The sequence below is a fragment of the Parambassis ranga genome, chromosome 7, assembly GCF_900634625.1.
Source record: "Parambassis ranga chromosome 7, fParRan2.1, whole genome shotgun sequence".
NCBI classification, from domain to species: domain Eukaryota; kingdom Metazoa; phylum Chordata; class Actinopteri; family Ambassidae; genus Parambassis; species Parambassis ranga.
The window spans coordinates 8431952-8443533 of NC_041028.1; the positions used below are offsets into that span (position 1 = coordinate 8431952).

The 11582-nt window shown below is 39.2% G+C and overlaps 1 protein-coding gene across 1 annotated transcript in view; it reads right to left on the reverse strand.

The window, feature by feature from the left end:
• opn7b (opsin 7, group member b) overlaps window positions 1–10006 on the reverse strand; it is a 54482-nt gene extending 44476 nt beyond the window's left edge. Inside the window, exon 1 of the mRNA XM_028410996.1 lies at window positions 9709–10006. The gene's annotated coding sequence lies outside the window, so the exon portion shown is untranslated. The remainder of the gene's footprint in view (window positions 1–9708) is intronic.
• Window positions 10007–11582: the final 1576 nt, after the last annotated feature.

The window sequence follows — 11582 nt, forward strand, 5'->3', positions numbered from 1 at the left end:
TCACTGCAACTGGCTTTGGTGTGAAATTCCTCTTAATTTATTGTTCTAGCGACAAGATCACAATGGCTGTAATATTTTGTTGTTATGTTAGGGACTGCTGATCTCTTGTTTGGAATGGAATTAGATTGTATTATGTATTTAAAACATGTGTTTCCATGATTTTACAAATACTTCCTGGGCCGCAATTTTTTTCTCTCTTAATCCCACAACTCTATATGGGTACGAACAAAATAAGAGAAAATTTGTGCTTACCGGTTTCTCCCGGTTCGATTCTTATTGGGGCAAGGGAGTAGTTTTAGCATGGACAGAGGGGATGTGTTCCCACCAAAAATTTGACCCCCTCCTTAAAAAACAGATTCTCATTGGGTGCAGGAAGGGTTAAATTCCATTCCGAAACTTAGGTCCCCACCAATGTCAAAAGCAAATCTGCCCCCTTGGATTGGGGCCTTTCTTGCACGTTCTCCCTGTGCCTGTGTGGGTTTTCTCTGGGTGCTCTGGCTTTCCTCCCCCCACATTAGTCACTCTAGTTTGCCTGTAGGTGTGCATGTGAGTGTGAATGGTTGTTTATCTGTGTATGTTGCCTCTCATCTGTAGTTAGCTGGGATAGGCTCCAGCCCTCCCGTGACCCTGCACTGCAGGATGAAGCGGGTTAATAGATAATGGGTGGACGGATGGTTTCTTGCATGAGGCCCAATGTCTTGTACTAATGGATGGAATGTAATGGAAGTGCTGAGCATTTTACTGCACCTCCCTAATGACTTCAGATTGTGTCATCTTCAGACCACATACAATGACAAAAGCTGAAAGAAGGAGAGAGTGTAACTGTAGTTTAGGTTCTGTGTCAGACGTGAGAGGCAGAGGGCCAGAGGGAGAGTAGCACTGAGATGTGATGTAATATTTTAGCAGACAAAGAAAGTCATGTAGGAGATGGTGAGAGGAGACGGCAGGAGATGTGGCCTTTTCTGCAAACCTCAAACTGAGATCCACAGAGATGATTAAATGAGTCATTTAGAAGTTAATGAGATCAGACGGCTTGCATGCATATACACTTGGGGGTTTGTAGTGCGTACTGCTTATTTAAATGTGTGCGAATTTCTTAAGGAATTCTTAATTTTGTGTGCTTGATCTTTAAAATGTGTTGGGAGTAAAGGTAGCGCTGTGATGTTTTATTTTTATGAATCAGGGGAAAGGAAACATGCATATTTAACACTTGTTGCCATGGATGCAATGTTGGAGCAAATTTGTCATCCTTCATGATTGCAAATTGATTTGAGTTATTGCATGATGACAACGCATCTGGTGCACATATACATGTACAGTATGTGTACGTGAGAATACACGCACACAGTAACAAGATGTTACATACCCGGCCCGTATACAGGCTCTCTGGCTCTATCAGACCCCCCAGTTTCCATTTCAACCCCGAAGACACTCTGCTGATCACATCCAAGGCATCATTAGAAAGCTTATATTCTTATCTTTTTGTTGATATTAACCTTTTCAGGACACAACCACACAGAAAGGCAAAACCCTGGGATTGTCTACACTAGGTATTTTTATTATTATTTCTAGTCATCATGGCAGTTCATACATGACATCGCAACAAAATTGTTGAAATGCTTACATGTGTTGTATTGACATAATTGCAGTTATAAAATGTAGTTATTTTACACTGTGTGCCTGGATAAAACCCAGAAAATGTCTGTAAAACATTTTAGCTATAGAACAGTTCAAATATTTGAACTGGAAGTAGAATATATGTTGTACTTTTGATTCATAATGTTATTTAGTCCTTGACTACTTATGCAACTAATAGATAAAAAAAAAATAAAAAAGATTTTTGTGTGTTTAAACTTCTCTATTTATGTACCAGTTACAGTCACAGTAAATCAGACTGCTGAAGTAAAAACTTCAGAGTGTTGTGTGTTTTTGACAGTCTTTTTGGAAAAGTTTGCCTGAGGGGTAAGGGGTTTTGATGCACAAAACAGAAAAAATGACTTGTTTTTTTTCTGTGCATTCGTTATAGTGTTGGTGTCAAATTGTTGTTGTTGTGCGTAAAATCATTTTCATGCTGCTCCTACAGTCAAAAGAGGATAAGGATAGCTGACATTTGGTAGCCGATCATTCAGGATATATCTTCCTAAGGGAATGTCCATGCTAGCAGATAATCACTCATGGGTAATTATACACACACAAACACACTGTACCAAAGGCAAAGCGTATTTCTCTTCGGGGAGCACATGGCAGATGTCCCTGTTAGAGTCAAAGGCTCTATTCAGCTACAACTGCAAATCAGTCCATTTCTGTGTAACCTCATTAAGCCTGCAGTTCAGCTTCTGATGTGTTACACAATTCCCTCTACTACATACAGTATGCATGGGCCCATAGTTAAATTTTAACTCACAGACAAACATCCTTAACTCACACTTGTTTGTGCCAGATCTGCACAAACAACCAGGCCTGTTGTGCAGACTCATGTTGTGTACTGAAATACATACATCGCAGCATAAACACACACACTCTGACAGAGTCATGGAGAAATGGAGAATGCAGCTGCTCAGCCAAGGCTTACTGTTACTGCAGTCACGCTTTTATTTTTAAACTGGCTGTTTGTGTCAGTTCAGTGAGAGCGGACCAAATGAAGGGAACTTGTCAAAACAAAACATTTAAAGAGAACAAAGTTTGTTTGTTTTGTGTGTGTGTGTGTGTGTGTGTGTGTGTGTTTTTAACTCTTGTGGATTTTCTTCGTGTCATTCTTGCTTAGTCTTCTAACCCTCTGTTTTTAGTACTTTACAGCACTCAGTATGTGTGTGTGTACTTTTGCTTTGAAAGTGGAGAGAGAAGAGGAGATTTTTCCTGGGTGAAATCTGTTCTGGCAAAGACTGTGATCCTGTTGCAACCTTACTTCAACCTGAGTTTATAAATGCATATTTAATGAGCCTGGGACTAACTTAGCCCTCTTATGTCATATTGACGTCAAACTCTGATATACGTTCTGTCTAATTATAACCATGTTCACAGTGTATGTGAATATTATGCCAATATTCTCAGTGCCAACAGTGCTGCACACCCCAGACTTCAACACTTCATTTGTATTCATTTTGCTTATGAATCTGTGAAACTATGACGCTGTCATAAGCTGCTTTTCTAGTTCTGGAAAAGCTGACAGCGGAGACAACTGTGTGTGTATGTGTGTGAGGATAGTGGATTTCTCTGAACTATGTTAAATAACAAATATAACATAGTTTGCTGTATTTAATTATAATTATCATCTACTATACAGAAACGTGAGTTATTGACAAATGTAACTGGGCCCAAAACGATAGTTTAATCTCTTTTGAATGGGGTTTTATGGGTACTTATTTATAGTTTGTTTATTACCTGCATTAGATTGAGATGAAGCAGACAGGTGCACAGTCATAGATCTCCTGTGAGTCAGCAGCAGAACTTTATTTAAGTCTGTGTTATATTTGGAATATTATCGCCTCACCAGGAAAATGTAATATGAGCTGAATATTTACAGACCTGGGAATTGACCACTGTGTACATATCTGCTGCCCGCATGTCATATGTGTTTTTTTGGGGGGTGGGATCACCATGGTAGCTGAAAAGGGCAGGGGAAGGGTTTACCTCATAACTTTAACAGTGTTTTTTAGCACCTAACTGTAAACAGTGATTTTTACAGTTGAAAGTCAGCTGCAGGATTAGTGTCACCAACCACCCTCAAACCTCAAATGTTCTATTCTGGCCATCAAGCATAACAGTAACCATGTTTTATATCTGGTAGATGTAATTATCTACCAAATGTATCATTTCTTGAGGTTTCCTAAAGAATGTGTTGCCTTCAAATTAGTGGTATACCACTGAGAGCCTTTGCTGTTACTTTAAACAAACTAACATGGTAGCCCACCTAAGTCATTCTATACAAATAAAACATAAATACACATTAGTGTGGAATATGAGAATATATTGACTATTAGTGATTCCAGCAAAGACGATCACTTTTTGCACATTGTCTCTGTTGCTAGCACACTTTGCTTTTGTATGACTGAACTCTCACAAACTCATTGTTTGTCGATACAGTTGAACAAATTTATTTACTGGGCACAAACGCAAAAATGAAATGAAACTTGAACTGGTGAAGCCTAAGAATTAAGACAAAGTTGGGGCCAGCTGTGAATTTAGGCTGGGAGTCAAAAGCCTGTAATTGAGGCCTATGAAGCAGAGAGTGATTACAGTTATTAATTATTGGCATAATTGGAATAACCCCCAGTATCCCTTGGTCTTAGTGAAACCCATGCCTGTGGCATATGCACTGTGCCTGTTTGATGAGTGGGAAAATGAAGAAACATGCAAATTAAAGCTGTGTGTGCCCAAACCATGAAATTAATGAAAGCATAATGTATGCTAAATGTGGTTAATTCAACAGAAACTCCCAAAGTTGCAGCATAGAAACAAGTTGACTGTATAATTAATGTGATGTCCCTTTTTTGTATTTTTTTTTTCATACACCATTTATTATGAGCTCTGGTTTTGGCCTCAAGCTGTTGACAGTGTGACTGCACTCTCTGACAGTTGGACAGAAATTAACCCTGAATCACAGGTCACCTTTAGGGAAGGTAACAAGCAGTTTCTGATAGCATCACAACGACCATTATTTTTAGCTTTATAAATAAAAAATGAAACACGCATTGGTAATAGAGGGGTCTGGTTTGATACACTCTGTGGCTACAGGCATATGTACTGTATGCACCACAACTGTTGGACTAAATGTGTAAATGCAAAAGCTGACTATGTTGAATTTTCATTTTGTGGTTTAATAATGAGGACTTGGAATCCACATGTAAAAAAAGTTCTTTCTACTATGCCTTAAACTGCACCCTCGGTTGTACTGTGAAATTTGGTCATGAACTTTTAATCAACGCTGCATTAGCTGTAGCGTGAGATCTCAAGAATCCTGCTCTACTTTGTTTGGTTCTTGTTGACATTACACATTAATGTTCCAGATCTGTTGGCTATTAATCATACATAACCAATGTCTCCAGAAGGATCTATTATAAATCACAACATCATGCACACGGTGTCCCCTCATATCTTTATTTCATTCTGGACATCAGAGCTATTGATTGATCCTCATAGCACAAGTTCAATGAAGATGTGTATATGATGTCTGCATGCTTGAGTTATGACTCAGAAAATGAGCGTGATCTAATTGAACCATTGCTGTCTCCATGCATTTGTCGCAGCGAGAGCTGCAGCTCCAAGCGCTGACAGGGTTTGTAGGCGGGCCAAATCAGCAAGCCTAATCACAATAACATGCTTTCCATTGTTTTCAGAACACAGCTAGCAAGCGTCCCTGTTTAACTCACACAGCGTTTGTCTCATGTCTCTCTACAAAAAAATCATTTGTTTAAATATGTATCCACAAGTTTGAAAGGGACAAATGACACAATTTTTTAAATGTGTAATTGCCCCAAGATGTCCAGATAACATTCAAATCTAAAATTATCCAAATCCAAGAGCTTTTGACAGCAATCGCCTCCTCTCAGAGAGACTTAAACCAACAGCATCATCTAGTTTAAAACTTAATCACAAAAAAATGTAATGAAACCTATTCAGAACATCAAAAGGAAGAAACAAAAACTCAGCAGATTCAAATGCCTGACTATAAAAGAGAGACTATGAATCAGCAGAACATTTCCTTACAGAGATCATAAACCAAGTGTACAGGCTCAGTGACCACAAAACCAGGGCAACCAAAAAAAAACAGAACATGGGCTCTGATTGACAGGTGAGGTCATAAAAAGCATAGCATCCAACAGTGGAAGAGCTAATCACTGATACCCCTGTTACACTGAAATTAGTGTGTATATGGGTAAACCAATAAACCCTTAGGGAAGCTGATTCCATACATATTGCACAGCTTAATGTATTATTGTGGTAGTGCAACTATGATGCTTATGCAGCAAAGCCCCTTTCAATTAATTAAATAAAACTTAATTAAATTAAACTGAACTTGAATGAAGTCAACTGAAATTGACAAGAGCCTGTTGCAACAAGCTGCACCAGTGTGCTCGCCTCCTGCTGAAGTCATTAATATTCGCTGCATGCTTAAGTACAATTGATATTACTTTATTGTGTTATTTGTTGTTCTTCCCTTGCGGCTAAAGCACCCCTCACCCCTACCCCCCACCCGCATCCCCTCCAGCAAGAACCAAACAGAGTTTTCCCATGCTGCACAAAATGAATCAGGACAGGGTTAACTAACACTACAGAGCAGTGACAGAATAGGTAGTGAAAGCCCTGCAACCCTTCAGAACAGAACGACTCATTTTCATCTTCAAACCAAATATGTTTTCTATTGCAAACATATTCAAATAGAGCATTCGCAGAGAATGGCTGTTTTTTTATGCAGTAGTAACAATCAAACATGTCACATGACAAAAGGACTACATCAAGGTAAAATTGGCTTATGCTTGCTATACACAGTACTTCATCCTTGAGGCCTGTCTTCTGACTCCTGCTCAACAACCTCACAAATAAATAAAGTATCTGACAAAAAAGAAATAATAATGTTTGTACTAAATGTGAGAGAACTCACTGGTTCTCATTCATTGCTAAGATCACAATCCCACTGATAAAAAGCCCTTTTTTAGAAAAGTATGTGGCTCTTTAACCCCTTTGGCTGAATTCTGTAACCGTAACTCTTAACAATATATGCATTCTGTTAATGTGTTTGCATTCCTGTGAAATGTCAATCAGAGCTTCATTTATAAGTTAAACATTTTTGGCTGTTATTGCCCTAATACTATTAGGATTTATTGTAGAATTGTTATATTAGACTGCTGCGGTTTAGTTTTGTATTGTCAATAGTATTATGTTTCTCAAGAAAATACCTAAAACAAACCCACTGTGTGACATTGTGCTTTTCCCACTGTGGTATTTTTTATGTCAACACATGATCGTCGTAATCTATAGAGCCATGTTGTGTAAACCTATTTTAGGGGATGTATCCGTCAGCAGCAATGGAAATATGCTACTGTTTATTGCTATAGTCTGTCTTCATACTTTGTAAATGTGCTAACTCACTGCCACACAGTCTGGTCCCATTATCACAGCATGATGGTGCTGCTGACAGTGGAAAATCTGAAACGTTCTTCTAAATTTTTAGCCACAGTTATGAGTGTGAGGGAGCGGGAGTTTAGATGATGGGCAGCGTGTCAGTTAAAGTGAATGAAACGGAGTAAATTGACCCACATCCACACTCCTGGGATGGCTGGATTCATAAGTCAATAGATAGATGACCATCTCCGTGCAGCGTCTACCCACACTGGAACTATAATGAATGTTCATTTATTATCTTCTCCTACACAATGTCAGTGACCTCTTCCACTCACGTTTGGGTGCAAAGATAATAAGGCATGTTTTTTAAGCATGTAGTAGTGTGTGTGTACACACATACATTACTACCCATTTTAAAGTTAATACAACAACAAACAACAATAGCCTGGAGCATTCTTATGTGGACCATCAGGATACAAACATGATGCATGAACCGTGGAGCACGAACACAGGTGGACAGTGGTCAATAAAATATCTCCCACCTAATTCAAAGCTACATGGGAGTTTTCCTTCATCTGCTTCACAAACAATGATTAATTAGACTTTCACCCACACTGGCACGTCACAGCAAAACACCTTTCCTCCCACACCGCTGCTCGCACTGACACCTCCGTATTCTCACACTGCCTGGCTGGGGTACATCATGTGTTACGTATGCTTCTTTGTAGAAGTTAAATGGCACACAAACTCAAGGGCATACATTCATATACACACACACCAAACATGTCACACATAGGGCCAAAAGACAGAAAGAGATAACCTGCCACTAAACTCTAACTTGGATATTACTCTCAAATTTGACACTTTGGCTTTTGTCCTGATAAGGAGTCCACAAACATCTGTTTGCATCATCAGATATTTAACATGACTCCTTGTTAAATTTGCTTATCATATAGCTGCAATCTAATTTTCTGTTGGCCAACTGATTTGTGAATTAACAATTCCAGCTCATATTCATGTTTAATTATTCAGATTAATGTGCAGTACACAACAGTATTTGTTTTTTCCCTGATAAACATAAAAAATCTACCTATCACCTGACTCCTGTTTTTTCTACTAAAACTATGCAGTGATGAAGAGCATCTTGTGTAAGAATCAAAGAGGGGTTTCTTGTTTTTTGATTTTTCAACAAAATTTTGTTTAACACACACATTCACATTCATTCATAGCATGTTCGGTATGATGTTACAGGCACAACTTTGATTTGATATATTGCTACTCAGTGCAGCCTTTGCTCCCACTGATATTTTATTACAGACCTCCTTTGTGGTCCTGAACATCATGTGAATCAAGAATAAATTTGGCAGAGAACAGCGGGCATTACCGATTTCCTCCAGCAATGTTGGCATCAGGGCAGAACAAATCCTGCTGTCTAATGGTAGCTATAGGATAGTGGGCTGCTTAATTGTTATCGAGGCTTGCAGGGCAAGCAGCACAGATTGGATGTGCAGTCATCAGTTTCAACAGGAAATAATATATATATATGTACATCTTCCCTAAATGGTTCAGTTGTAAAAAATGGCTGTTGCCATAGAAAGGACGGGCATTTCTGGCGCTCATGCTGTGACAGGCAAAAACACAATCACACAGTGGTTTGTTAGCTCACACAATATTTTTTGTTATGATTTCTTCCAGCTGTGATCAAATTAAAGAATAAGAAAGGCTCAGGCAATCATATTTGATTTACCAATTTGTCTATGCTTCTTTCTTTTTTCACTAAACATTTTTAAAAAGCAGCATCGAAACACCAGAATCAATTAGATGAATCGAATTAAGTGCAATTCACTTATCTGATCAATTAGAGTGTATTTCTAGGATAAAATAATCATCCTTAGCACATTAATGCTCATGAAGTAGCTCTATTCTTTGGTGAAGCATCGCTGTAAACAGGAACCCGTAAAAGCAAATTTAGTTAGGAGACATAATGAGGTGCAGAGACATAGCAGCGGTAAGCAGTAGCAGAGAGGGGTTTCTGACAGCTCGCATTACAGAAGCAGACGTATATATTTAGGAAAGCGGTTTATATTTTATACAGACAGCACCCCCCACCCCAGCCCACCCTCTAGGCGGGAGTCGGATGTAGGTAGAGCAGAATGTTGCCTGTAGTTTCAAACTTTCTATAGCTTGAAATACCACTTTCCAAACAGCATTTGTAAAGCATTATGCTGTAGATAACACAATCCACATGACAGATTTTAAGTAACTAACTCAGCTATGCTGAACATACAGAAACTCAGTTAACCTGTAAAACATCTGTGGCAAACAGATGCTACTAAAACAATCCACCAACAGTCTTTCAGCGTTTTAAAGCAGAGAGAATATGAAACAATGTCATGTAAAATAAACTGCACAAGCACAACAGCTAGATACAGTAAGATATGTCACCATTTGATACAGGCAAGTACAAGAGGTTTGTACACATAAAGCAGGTCAAACCAGACACAATAAACAGTGAAACTAGAGCCCGGGACAACAGCAACGTGATCTTCTGTGCTACGTTCAGTTTCACACTTGTTTTTTTCTTTAAATTAAATTTAACAAAAATACATGCATACTAACTCAAAGAGCAACATTCTATCAGCTTACCTTTGGCAGAGGGTATACCAGAGTTGGCTGGGGATCATGGGTGTTGAGTCAAGTCCAGAGCGAAGCTGGCAAACCTTCACTCATGTGTGGCAGCACAGTGACAAGAACAGTTGAACACAGGCTTTTGCTTTGCATAGCCTGCAGGAAACTCTGGTGCGTACTACGCTCTCTCTACTCAGGCTCTCCTTCACACAGTCACAGAGCGCGTGAGGATCCACTAACAACTCGGCAGCAGCCCGGCAGCTGTGCTCAGGGAGATCCAAGATAGGCGAAGGATAGAGACAGACGTATGGCTGGTTTGAGCTGCTGGTCTCTCCTCCCCCCTTCTCTGTTGCTCTGCTCTCCCTCTCCACTTAAATCTCCTTCTTGTACACACATGCATTTTCCACACTGCAAGTCTCTTTCACACATACACACACTTCTTTTTCTTCACACACCACGCTCTCTATGTAGTTCCCATGCGCAGGGAGAATATTTGTCATATTTTATTAGCACACGCTATACTCCTGCACATTAATTTTGGATGAAGAAGATCGATGCACAGATAAGAGAAGGATAAAAGACAAAAAGATAACAGTGAAGAGTCAAAGGCAAAACAGCGTGATACAAAATGGATATCTGGATGTGGAGAGCTCTGCAGGGTGTGTTGAGATGGGGGCACAATGTTTTGGCTTTGAAGTGCAAGTGAAAGCAAAACGTCATGGTTAATCTTTGCCACTGTAGCTGGTGCAGTTTGTTGCCACCAGCAAAGGCACTGTGGTGTGCATACCCTTGCTTCCCTAGCTTGTCTGCAATGCAATTTCACAATGCACTGGAGGATGCACTGGGACCATTGTTCATGAAGAAAACAGAAACAAAAGTCCAAACATCAGTCTTTATTGATTTGTGACACATTATTGAAATGGATGAATGTATGTGTGTGACCTTAAAGAATGCAGTTCAATAAATGTGGTATAATGAAAATGGTAATCAGCACCCATTCATGAAAGCATGTAAATGTAGAGATGTGCTTTCATTCATAGCAGAGCTGTGTGAGGGGAATAAAAACACAAAACAGGGGTGGGAGCAAAACAGCAGTCTATCAGTATTTACATAATCCCAATATATCTATACTGGTAACTGTATAAAAACTGTAGCATATACATTTTTAATGCTTTAGCACATTGGCACTGTGGATGTTCTCATATTGTGTCACATTTGTGGAGGAGTGTTTTTGTTTGTTGACAGTTTCAACCATCCTGTTTTCTGCAGTCAGATTGCACTGCCTTTGTGAACCATCTGTTTAGACTTGGACACGATACCTTGATGCTTATGTGAATCAGCAGTGAACATGGACGGCGGTAACAGCACACCTGCTGAACAGAAAGACGGCTGCCAAGCACCTGGTTTAGGCTTCTCATAAAACGGTAGGCACAAAGCACAAACAGGTACAAAACAACAAAACATTAAATTGTACTGACTCGAAGAAGTTAGGTGACACATTGAGGCATCGTCTTGGCAACAGATTGTATGTACTGTATAAAGTAATGAGTGGCAAGATAGATGCTGTTGAACTTTAGCCAAGCATTTTGTAGAATCTATTGATTTAGTCTATTGTAATTCACTCACAGTGAAAAGACTCCCTGTGTGGGCAGATTCCGACACAGCTCTGTCTTCTCGAAGTCCAACATCAAAAAAAAACATTCTTACATATAAGTCATTAGAAATGGATAATTTATGTGTGAGAACATGAAACAAGCTGAGAATAAACTGCACAGCATCTCCACTACATTGTGGTCTTCAGTGTGGCCAAAATATTTTGCCTTACATAATGTGTGGAGAGGAATGTTTATTTTAATGTGCTCAGCCACATTTTTTTCACTGAACATCTCAAA